Source organism: Muntiacus reevesi, chromosome 7, assembly GCF_963930625.1.
Source record: "Muntiacus reevesi chromosome 7, mMunRee1.1, whole genome shotgun sequence".
NCBI lineage: Eukaryota > Metazoa > Chordata > Mammalia > Artiodactyla > Cervidae > Muntiacus > Muntiacus reevesi.
The window spans coordinates 84,260,678-84,273,034 of record NC_089255.1 but is presented as its reverse complement, the minus strand read 5'-3'; positions in this window follow the sequence as shown (position 1 = coordinate 84,273,034).

Sequence of the window (12,357 nt, the reverse complement as noted above, 5' to 3'; positions counted from 1 at the left end):
TCTAGTGGAGGAAAAGGAATTCCAGCTGAGCTATTTCAAATCCTCAAAGATGATACCGTTAAAGTCCTGCACTCCGTATGTCAGCAAATTTGGAAAACTCAGCAGTGGCCACAGAACTGAAAAAGGTCAGTTTTCAAACTACCACACAATTTCACTCATTTTGAATGTTAGTAAGGCTATGTTCAAAATCCTTCAAGCTGGGCTTCAGCAGTATGGGAACTGAGAACTTCCTGATACACAAGCTGGGTTTAGAAAAGGTAGAGGAACCAGAGATCAAACTCATTGGATCATAGATACAGCAAGGGAGTTCCAGAAAAACATCTACTTCTGCTTGATTGACTACACAAGCACCTTTGACTGTGTGGATCACAACAAACTGGAAAATTCTTAGAGATGGGAGTACCAGACCACCTAACCTGTCTCCTGAGAAACCTGTATGTAGACCAAGAAGCAACAGTTAGAACTAGACATGGAACAACAGACTGGCTTAAAATTGGGAAAGGAGTAAGACCAGGCTGTATATTGTCATCCTGTTTATTTAACTTATATGCAGAGTACATCATGCAAAAGGCCTGGATAAATCACATGCTGGAATCATGTTGCCGGGAGAAATATCAACAACCTCAGATATGCAGATGATACCACTCTAATGGCAGAAAGTGAACAGGAACTAAAGAGCCTCTTGATGAGAGTGAAAGAGAAGAGTGAAAGGGCTGGCTTGAAACTCAACATTTAAAAAACTAAGATCATGGTATCTGGTCCCATCACTTCATGACAAATAGAAGGGGAAAAAGTGGAATCAGTGACAAATGTTATTTTCTTGGGCTCTGAAATCACTGCAGATGGTGACTGCAGCCATGAAATTAAATGACCCTTACCCCTTGGAAGAAAAGCTATGACAAATCTAGACTGTGTATTAAAAAGCAGAGACATCACTTTGCCATATAATCAAAGCTATGGTTTTTCTAGTAGTCATGTACGGATGTGATAATTGAACCATAAAGAAGTCTGAGCACTGAAGAATTGATGCTTTCAAACTGTGGTGTTGGAGGAGATTCTTGAGAGTGCCTTGGATGGCAAGGAGATTAAACCAGTCAGTCCTAAAGGAAATCAACCCTGAATATTCATTGGAAGGACCAATGCTGAAACTGAAGCTCCAATACTTTCCCACATGACATGAAGAGCTGACTCATTGGAAAAGACCCTGATGCTGGGAAAGACTGAAGGCAAAAGGAGAAGAGGGTGGCAGAGGATGAGACAGTTAGATAGCATCACTGACTCAAAGGACATGAGTTTGAGCAAACTCTGGGAGATGGTGAAGGACAGAGAAGACTGGTGTGCTGCAGTCCATGAGGTGGTAAAGAGCGGCACAGAACCTAGTGACTGAACAATAAAGAACACCCAGGCAGATGGGACAGAGGTGAGGAAGCAGCCAAGGGACAAGTGACAGCAATGAACATCACAGTCTAAATCAGCTTGGCCTCGTGGATGAGTTTCTTGCAGAGTTCCTTTTATACCTGAGCACTTATTCTAAGTACCTGTTCTAAGTACTTCGTATGTGTTAGCTTCTCTGATCCTCATAGAATCCTATGAAGTGGAGGCACTATTCTCACCCCCACTTTACAGGTGAGGAAACTGAGGCAGAGGGAAGCCCTGTAACATTCCCACCTTGAAAGAGGCAGAACTGGGCTATGAACCAAGTCAGTTCCCCTCCAGGCCCACACTTCCCCCAACAACTTGCTCAATGAGGCAGGCAACTCCTTCCTGGAAAGAAAAGGAAGCTGCTCTGTGTTTATGAATCTGGGTCCCTCCAGGAAGAACCCTTGAGTTTCAGGAGGAGCTAAGCATCCCTCTATCTTGGCTGGTCTTTATAGAAGGGTTCTGCCATTCCCCTGCTGGCATACTCCAAAATGTAGACTTTTCTACTTGGGTTTCCCTCCCCCAAGGGGCAGGTATAAGGGGTGAGGTTACCACCCCAAGGACTACCAAGGCTTACTTAATAAATAACCTGGAACTCCATAATCTTTCCCCATAGATTGCTTGGTATTTGCCTTCGGTAGATTCAGAAGTAATTAAATTACCATGCAACCAGCCTGCAAGTCTCAGGAAAAGACCTGAACTAAAGTAAAGCTTTACTAATTCAGATAAATGGGAGGAGGGAAGGGGAAAAGCCAGGAGGAACTGTGGCTTTCCTTTGAAAAGAAACACATTTTTTATATTTCTAGTACTTACAGTAAATCAGGCTAAACATTAACAGCAGCCAAATGGGGTTCTTGCTGAGTTTGCATGAATGAATAAATAAAACTAATTTTAATTAACATATTCCTTGTATGCAAATATCTTCTATTAATACTCTTTGGAGAGCTTGTTGCTTGAAGGTTAAACATTCATTCATTCATCCAACAGGCATCACGGAGAATCATTATTGAGAATCTACAATGTGCTGTGTGCTCTGTGCCAGAAACCAAGGATAAAAAGTTGAATGAGATTCAGAGGATGCTTTGGAAGAGTCTATGTATGCAAACAAATAAGCTATGAAACAATATGCTAAGAGTTATTAGAAATATATAAGCGACATACTGAGTAACCACCATCCATAGAACATCTGCCTCTCCTTAAGAGGAGGTAAAAGAAGGCTTCTGGGGACTTCCTGATGGTCCAGTGGCTAAGACTCCATGTTCCCAATGCAGGGGGCATGGGTTTGATCCCTGGTCAGGGAACTAAGATCCCATATGCTGCAATTAAGACTCGGCACAGTCAAATAAATTCACTAAATAAATAAAAAGAAAAAATATTAGAAGGCTTCTGGGGAGGTGTTATTTGAGCTGGGTTTTGAAGCATGAATAAGAGTCTGCTGGGAAAAGAAGAGGAGAAAGGTTTGGGTGGCCACAAGACAAGGGTCAGAGAATCATTCAGGGACCCAGTGTGGATGCTTCAAGGTGTCTACTCATCATTCATACGAGCTACAGCTCACGAGTCACAAATGGTGAATTGTTGAAGTAGAACTTTCCAGTTAGATGATTTCATGCAGAAGGCTTTTTTGACACAGAAAAAAATGCCAAAGGTAATAAATACCCATGTACTCATGACCAAAAGGAAGAAAAGTTAACTTTATGTCATTAGTTACAGATTTTTTTTTTTTTTTTTTTTTTAGGAAACAAAAGCTTGTATCATTAAGGCACTGACCTGCTCATCAAGTGTTCTGGCACCTCCTCCAATGGCCCCTTCCCTGACTGCCCTCCACAGAGCAGACTCCCTTCCTCTCCCCTTCATCAGTGGCCTCTGCTTATTTCCGTTTGAGCATCTCCCAAGATCCGAGGTCACCACGTTGACTTGTTGACTCGCCCCCCAACTCCCCCAACTCACTTTAAAAGAGCTGCCTGGAATGACTTATTTACCACAGGCCCCACTGTGCCTGACACATGTTAGACGCTCACTGAAGGAGAGGAGGAAGGGAAGGTGGGCAAGCTTCTAGGTTAGTGTGATCTCTTCCAGGAGGCAGAAACCATCTTCGAATGAAGGAAATTTAGCAGAAGAAGGGAGAGCAATTTGGTTTAACTCTGCTGGCATTCTTCGAGCACCTCCAATGTATGAGATGCAGGCCCTGCTCCCAAAGCTCTTACCCTCAAAGAATATCCAAGGCTCTTAGAAGCTGGCCCCTGGGTAAGGGTGGTTTGGGGGGCATGTCTGGGGGATTTGGGAAGTCTAGCCTTAGTCAGGCTCCTGGGGCTGGAGGCAAGGTGTCAAAGTCCCTGTCAATCAACATGAAGCCTAGGTGGCCAGGCTGGTAAAGCATCTGCAGGGAATCTGCAACTGTGCATTGTAACCAAGGAGACCGAACAAGGTGAATGGTATTACTGGCAAATAAAAGAAATTGACATTCAGGAAAGGTGACCAGTTACACATTAAACCATGGAATGGGAGAGGCTAACCCTCTGCTGTGGTGTATCCCCAAAGTCCTGCTTTTGTGCTCAGCACACAGGAGAAAGTCTCTCCCTTTTCAGGCATTTTTACCATTTCCCTTCCTGGTACTCCTGGAGATGAGGAGCTGGGTGGGGGGTGTGAAGACTTGAATACAGTGGCTCAGGAAGAGGAACCAACCCTGGCTCATTATCCTGGACCACCTGCCCAACTTACTGATGCTTCTCATGGGACAAATGTTTATTGAGAACCTACTATCTGAGTTGGGCTTTGAAGTATACAAAGGACATTTCAAGTGTATAGGCAGGTGAGAGCTGTTTTTCAGGTCCAGACAAACAAAAGCATAAAAAGCTCTGACTTGCCCAGGAAGGAGTAGGGAGGGGGAGGAAGTGACAGGAACTGGTCCCTGTGCCTGAAACATTCAGCCTTGTCCCGCTGGCTCTTTCTTGTCATTTAGATCTCAACTTTGTGGTTACCTCCTCCAAGACGCCTTCCCTGGCTACACACCTGTCAGAGAGTCTGTAAGGTACCTTAAGACCCCAGCATGAAAATATGGTATTATGTGTGTGAGACTTGGGTTAAGAGCTAGGGACAGCTAGCATTTCAATCAAGAATGCACAGTGTGGGATGAGGATTGCCAGTTAGCTGGGAAGCTCATGGTCAGAGCACCTGGTATTTATGTCTAGATCAACAAGAAACACTTGGCTAAGTAGTACAGTCAGTGTCAGAAATGGGATTTTATTAGTAAACTAGAAATAAGTTCTGCTGTGAAATTTTCAAGATCCCTGTGAGAGGGTACCCCTCCCCATCACCCTTCTGCCCATTTGGGTTTACCTGCATCTGAGGGTCTGAGAGCTTGGCCACCTCCCACCTGAAGCCATTGTATCTTTTCTCTGGTTGACTCTCATTTGCCGCCCCTGGAGCTTGCTCTGCTAAAAGCAGATTTAGCCAGGAGAGTCAGTATCCCCAGAGGCAGTCTTCAACTGATAGGAGATGGGAGTCATTGGATAAATACCCCAGTCTGTCTGTCCTTTGGTGGAAAGATTCTGAAGTTTGCTCTTTGTAATGTGCCAATGGGTCCCCGATGGGTTAAGGTCCAACCACTCATAGCAATGGACATGAACTTGGGCAAACCCCAGAAAATAGTAAGGGACAGGGAGGTTGGCATGCTGCAGTTCACGGGGTTGCAAGAGTCAGACACGACTTAGTGACTGAACAACAATACTCACAGCAATAACTTTCTCCTTAGCAAAACCTTTGCTGTCTTTCTTCTCTTTCCTCTTCTACTTTCCCTACGTCTTCACTTGTGCTTCCTGAAATCATCTTAGAAATAACATATCTGTACCCAAGCTTTTGTCTCAGGGTCTGTTTCTGGGAGAACCCCAAAGAAGAAAACAGCTGTGCTAGCTTAAATGTATGAAAACGTTCTCCCCCACTTGTATGTACAGAATACACAAAACCAGTGGAGTCTGTAGGTTTTATCCATTGAGGAGACTCTCTAAGTCAAATCCCAAGTTATTCTATCATTAGCCAGCTGTGAACTGTGGAAAATTCTGGTTGCTGTTGGGCTTTTAGGGTAGCAAGAATCCTGACTTTGGAATCTTGGTATTTTGGGGAGCACTTAAAAGGACAGAGAGCTGGGATTTCTTTGAGCCTACAGAATAGGTATATGACATTTAGTGCCTGACTCCTGGTAGAAGTTTAGTTCATGAATGTCTCTATCAGGGTGTGGTTAATCTTATAACATGGTTGTGAAATCATGCGGGATAGCTAACACTCATCCTCTTCAAGCTTCTTTAGCTACTCCCATTAAAAATAACCTAAAAAAAAAAAATAACCTAAGAGTTATCATTGACCAACTGGCCAATTTACAATACCGCCTAAAGTAACCTCTCACTACCATTCATATAATCTTACTTCCACTTCCCAAGTATCACTTACTGGTTTTTTAAAAATATATTATTCTCTTTATGTATCTCTTGCTTTCTGTTTCCATATCCTCTCTAATCTCAGCCCTTCATGAAAGGTGAGTTCCATCTGTTTATCCCCATTTTCTCCAGCACACACAACAACGCCCAGCACTGAGTAGTACAATACGACCTGGTTCAAAAAATGTTCTGTTAAATACTGAGGCGCAACAGCAGGTACAACTGAAGTTAAATAACAGCAGACCTTGTATTCTAAAGAAAGGAGATGGCATGTTACCCTTCAAGTCTATGATTCTTAGCCTGTGGAAGTCAAGGACACTTTCAAGAATCTGGACAAAGCTATGAGCCAATGCCTAGAAAAAAAAATGCACATACAATGACACACATTAAATTGTACCTGAGATGTCAGGGACTGTGTAGGTCCTAGGTTCAAAAGTCCCCCTCCTAGCCATGCAGAAGCCAGAAAAGGCTTTTAAACAGATATATGACAAATCTAGCTTTGTTTTTTAAGAGGATAACTCTAGTGGTTCTATAATAATGGAGGAGCTACTTAATTTAACTTATATGCAGAGTACATCATGAGAAATGCTGGGCTGGAGGAAGCACAAGCTGGAATCCAGATTGCCAGGAGAAATATCAATAAACTCAGATATGCAGATGACACCACCCTTATGGCAGAAGATGAAGAAGAACTAAAGAGCCTCTTGATGAAAGTGAAAGAGGAGAGTGAAAAAGTTGGCTTAAAGCTCAACATTTAGAAAACTAAGATCATGGTATCTGGTCCTATCACTTCATGGCAAATAGATGGAGTAACAGTGGAAACAGTGGCTAACTTTATTTTTCTGGGTTCCAAAATTACTGCAGATGGCGATTGCAGCCATGAAATTAAAAGATGCTTACTCCTTGGAAGGAAAGTTATGACCAACCTAGACAGCATATTAAAAAGCAGACATTACTTTGCCAACAAATGTCCGTCTAGTCAAGGCTATGGCTTTACCAGTAGTCATGTATGGATGTGAGAGTTGGACTGTAAAGAAAGCTGAGCACCGAAGAATTGATGCTTTTGAACTGTGGTGTTGGAGAAGACTCTTGAGAGTCCCTTGGACTGCAAGGAGATCCAACAACTCCATCCTAAAGGAGATCAGTCCTGGATGTTCATCGAAGGACTGATGTTGAAGCTGAAACTCCAATCCCTTGGCCACCTCATGTGAAGAGCCGACTCATTTGAAAAGACCCTGATGCTGGGAAAGATTGAGGGCAGGAGAAGAAGGGGACGACAGAGGATGAGATGGTTGGATGGCATCAGCGACTCGATGGACATGGGTTTGGGTGGATTCCGGGAGCTGGTGATGGACGGGGAGGCCTGGTGTGCTGCGGTTCATGAGGTCGCAAAGAGTCAGACACGACTGAGCGACTGAACTGAATGGTCTATTGTATATATGCACCACAACTTCTTTACAAGCTCATGATAAATTTTTGACAGATGAGGAGTTGCTTCTTACGGATGGGCAAAGAGTGTGACTTCTTGAGATAGAACCTACTCCTGGTGAAGATGTTGTGAAGACAGGTGAAATGACCACAAAGAGTTTGGAATATGACATAAACCTGCTTGACAGAGCAATGGCAAGATTTGTGAGAACTAATGCCAGCTTTGAAGGAGGTTCTACTGTGGGTAAAATGCTATCAAAGAGCATTGCCTGTCACAGAGAAATCATTCATGAAAGGAAGAGTCAATCGATGCAGCAAACTTGGTTGTCGTCTTATTTTAAGAAATTGCTTCAGCCACCCCAGCCTTCAGCACTGATCAGTCAGCAGCCATCAGTATCACAGCAAGACCCTCCATCAGCAAAAAGATAGCATTGTTTTTAGCAATGAAGTATTTTTAATTTGAGATATGCACATTGGTTTTTTCAAAGACATAATGCTATGGCATAGACTACAGTATAGTATACACATGATTTTAACATGCACTGGGAAATGAAAAGCTTTGTGACTCAACTTATGGTAACATTAGCTTTATTGTGGTGGTCTGGAACTAAACCCACCATATCTCCAAGGTACACTTGTATGATGATTTTTGTGCTTTATTTCCTACTTTAACTCAGCAAAAAAAAAAAAAAAAAAAAAAAATTATAAGTAGAAACTTGATAAATACTGTTCAGAAAATGTATGAATTTTAGTCTTGGATCAGAGCCTAAATATAGTTTTAGAGATTATAAAAAAAATTTGCTATATTTTGCTTCTCACTAGGATGCAGTGGCTTGTATTAGACCAGTGTCCCCACCAAGAACAAATAGAAAAGCTGGATAAAATACAGAATTCTATTTGAGGGTATTGGAGAGCTTCCAAAACAGCTGGTCATTGGGGAGGGGCCTTGAAACATCCTGAACTTCCCAGTTAGAACCTTTGAAGGGCTACACCCTAAGAGTAAGAAGCATTAGAGGTAGAACAAAACTTTATAAGTCTAAATTCAGCTTTGGGTCATCTCAGTATCTGATTGAATTGAGGTAATCTGCCTGCCCTAGCCACCTTCCAGATGATAGAGTTAAACCATTCTGTAGGAACTTAACGTTGCCCAGAGCCTCCATGATTGTTCTTATATGAATCTGGTATCGAATAAAATTTCCTGGCACACAAAAGAAGAAGACAGGGGACTTCCCTGGCAGTCCGGTGGTTGAGACTTCAGCGTCCAGTGCAGAGGGTGTGCATTCAGTCCCTGGCCGGCTAAGATCCCACATGCCTCATGGTCAAAAAACCAAAACATAAAACAGAGCCTATATTGTAACAAATTCAATAACTACTTTGAAAATGGTCCACATTAAAAAATATTTTAAAAAAAGAAAAGGACAAAGACAATAGAAGCAGATCCACAGGGGAGCCAGATATTAACATTATTAGACATAGGTTTTAAAATAAACTGAGAATAAATGAGAGCTTCCTTACTATGTAAATGGGTATCCATCTAAAGTTTACAAAAAAAAACATTATGTTTAATCATAAAGTATTAAAACCCTTCCTCCCTCTGTGAAATTGAGAATGAGATAGGATTCCACTGAAATTACTTCTGTTTAGTATTGTGCTGGGATAATAGAGCAGTAAGGCAAAGAAAAAAGAAAAGAAATGTAAGAATTGGAAGTGAAATAAGAATGTCACTATTTGCAGGTAACATGGTTATCTACGCAGAAAATACAAAAACAATACAGATAAACTATTAGGATAAGTGAATTTGGCAAGGTCTTTGGATACATGGCCAATCCATGAAAGTTAATCTTGCCTTTGTATAGTAGAACCAAACAATTAGAAAGTGGAGTTTAAAAATATATCATTTACGGACTTCACTGGTGGTAGAGTGGATAAGAATCCACCTACCAATTCAGCAGACGTGGGTTAGACCCCCAGTCCGGGAAGATTTCACATGCTGCGGAGCAGCTAAGCCCATGTGCCACAACTACCGAGCCAGCGCTCCACAGCCAGCATGCCGCTAACCACGGAGCCCACGCGCCAGCTACTGAAGCTCGTGTGCCTGGAGTCTGTGCTCGGCAACAAGAGGAGCCACTGGAATGAGAAGCCTGTGCCCCACAGCTAGAGAGTAGCCGCTTCTCACCGCAGCTAGGGAAAGTCTGCGCTGCGATGGAAATCCAGTGCGGCCAAAAATGAATAAATAAATAATTTAAAAATATATATCACTTACAATACCATTTTCCCTGGTGGCTCAGATGGTAAAAAATCTGTCTGCAATGCAGGAGACCCAGATTCGATCCCTGGGTTGGGAAGATCTCCTGGAGAAGGGAATGGCTACCCTCCGGTATTCTTGCCTGGAGAGTTCCATGAATAGAGGAGCCTGGTGGTTATAGTCCATGGGGTCACAAAGAGTCGGACATGATCGAGCGACTAACACACACATACACACAATAACATTTTAAAAATCAGATACTTGAAAGTAAATGTAATGAAAGATGTGCAAAACTTTTTTACATAAAAAATTACAAAGTTATCGAGAGAAAGTGAAATAAATGGAGGGATAAGAAATATTCGTGAACTATAAGGAGGGTATTGTTCATTGATTGATGTATATATTCAGTGTCATCCCAATTAGATCCCAAACAGTTTTTTTAAGAAATTGACAAGCTGATTCTAAAATTTATATGAAAATGCAAAGGCTCAAAAGAATCCCCTAATGTCAAAGGAAAACAAAATTTGAGGACTTATTCAAAGATATGAAGAATCTTTACAAAGTTCCACTAATTAAGATAGTAGGCACACTTCTAAATAACACATAGATCAAAGAAGAAATCTCAAGAGAAATTTTAAAATATTTTGAATGAAATGAAAATGAATACATAACTTATCAAAATTTGTGGGATGCAGTAAAAATAGTGCTTAGAGGGCAATTGAATCCATATGTTAGAAACGAAGAAAAGATCTAAAATCATTCATCTAAGCTTCCATCTTAGGAAATTAGAAAAAGAATAAGCAATTAAATTCAAAGCAAGCAGAAGAAAAGAAATAATAAAAGTTTGAGCAGAAATCAATGAAATTGAAAACAGAAAATTGATAGAGAAAAATCAATGAAACCAAAAGCTGTTCTCTGAAAAGATCGATAAAATCAATAAGCCGCTAGCCAGAAAAAAAAAAAGAAAGAAACTAAGAAAAAAAAATACAGGGCATAAATTACTAATATCAGAAATGAAAAAGAATATATCAAACAAATCTAATGGACATTAAAATGTTAATTAAGGAATACTATGAACAACTCTATACTCACAAGTCTGATAACCTAGATGAAATGGACCAGTTCTTTGAAAGACACAATCTGCTAAAACTCACACAAGAAGAAATACACAATCTGAATAGGCCTATACTATTAAAGAAAATTAATCAATAATTAATAACTTTCCAAGACATAAAGCACCAGATCCAGATGAATTATAGTGAATTCCACCTAACATTTAGAGAGAAATTATACCAACTCTCTACAATCTCTTTCAGAAGATAGAATAAAAGGGAATTTATCCTAATGCATTCTATGAGGCCAGCATTGCCCTAATATAAAAACCAAACAACCACTTTACAAGAAAAGACAATATGGTGTTGATACAAAGACAGAAAATGAGACAGATGAAGCAGAATAGATCCACACATGGGTTACTTGATTTATGACAATGTTGTAGCTGCAATGAAGTAAGAAACTGTTGCCTTTTCAATACATGGGATTGGGTCACTTGGATATCCATTCACAGAAGCCATTTCCAGATTTAACAACTAACAGTGAAAGATACATCAATAAGGCTCTTTGAAGAAAACAGGGCAATATCTTTATAACCTTGCAGTAGGTAAAGATGCCTTAAACTGGTCATAGAGAGCACTAACCATAGAGGAAAATATTGGCCAACATCAAAAAGTCTACAAATAATAACTGCTGGAGAGGGTGTGGAGAAAAGGAAAACTTCTACATTCTTGGTGGAATTTAAATAAATTGGTGCAGTCACTAAGGAAAACAGGATGGAGGGTTCTTAAAAAATTAAAAATAGAGATACCATATGATTCAGCAATTCAACTCCTGGGCGTTTATTTAGGAAAGACAAATACACTAATTTGAAAACATACATGCACCTCAATGTTAAGGAGCACTATTTACAATAAAGGAAGCAAACTCAATGTCCATCAACAGATGAATGAATAAAGAAGATGCTGTACATACATGAATATTACTTAGCCAGAAGAATAATGAAATGATGCCATTTGCAGCGACTGGATGGACTTAGAGATTATTATACTAAGTAAGTCAGACGAAGATAAATATCATATGATATCACTTATATGTGGGATCTAAAAAAGTGATACAAATGAACTTATTTACAAAATAGAAATAGACTCACAGACATAAAAAACAAGCTGATGGTTACCAAAGAGGAAACAGGAACAGGCAGGGGGTGAGAGTAAATTCAGGGTTCGGGATTAACAGATACACACAACTATACATAAAACAGGTAAAACAGCAATATTTACCAAAGTCTAATTCTCAGTTATATAGTAAATCTGTTTAACTTTATAAGAAACTAGTTATCTTCCAAAGTGGCTGAACATTTTGTACTCCCACCAGTAATAAATGAGTGTCCCAATTGGTTCAGCTCCTCATTAACTCTTGGTATTGGCAGTCTTTTCAATTTTAGCCATTGTAATGATCATGAGAGAGTATCTTATGGTTTAATTTGCATTTTCCTGATAACTAATGATATTATGCATCTATTTGTGTGCTTATTGGCCTTTTGTATGTCTTCTTTTGTCTGCTTGAATCTTTTGTCGATTTTTAAATTGGGTTGCTTGCCTTATTATTGAGCTATAAAACTTTATGTAGTCTTGGTACAAATCCTATGTGTGTGTGTTTTCTCAGTGGTATCTGTATTAGTTTTCTATTGATGCTGTAACTAGTTATCACAAACCTAGTGGCTAATAACAACTCAGATTTATTGTTTTATGGTTTTGGAGATCAATTCCACAGTCTAAA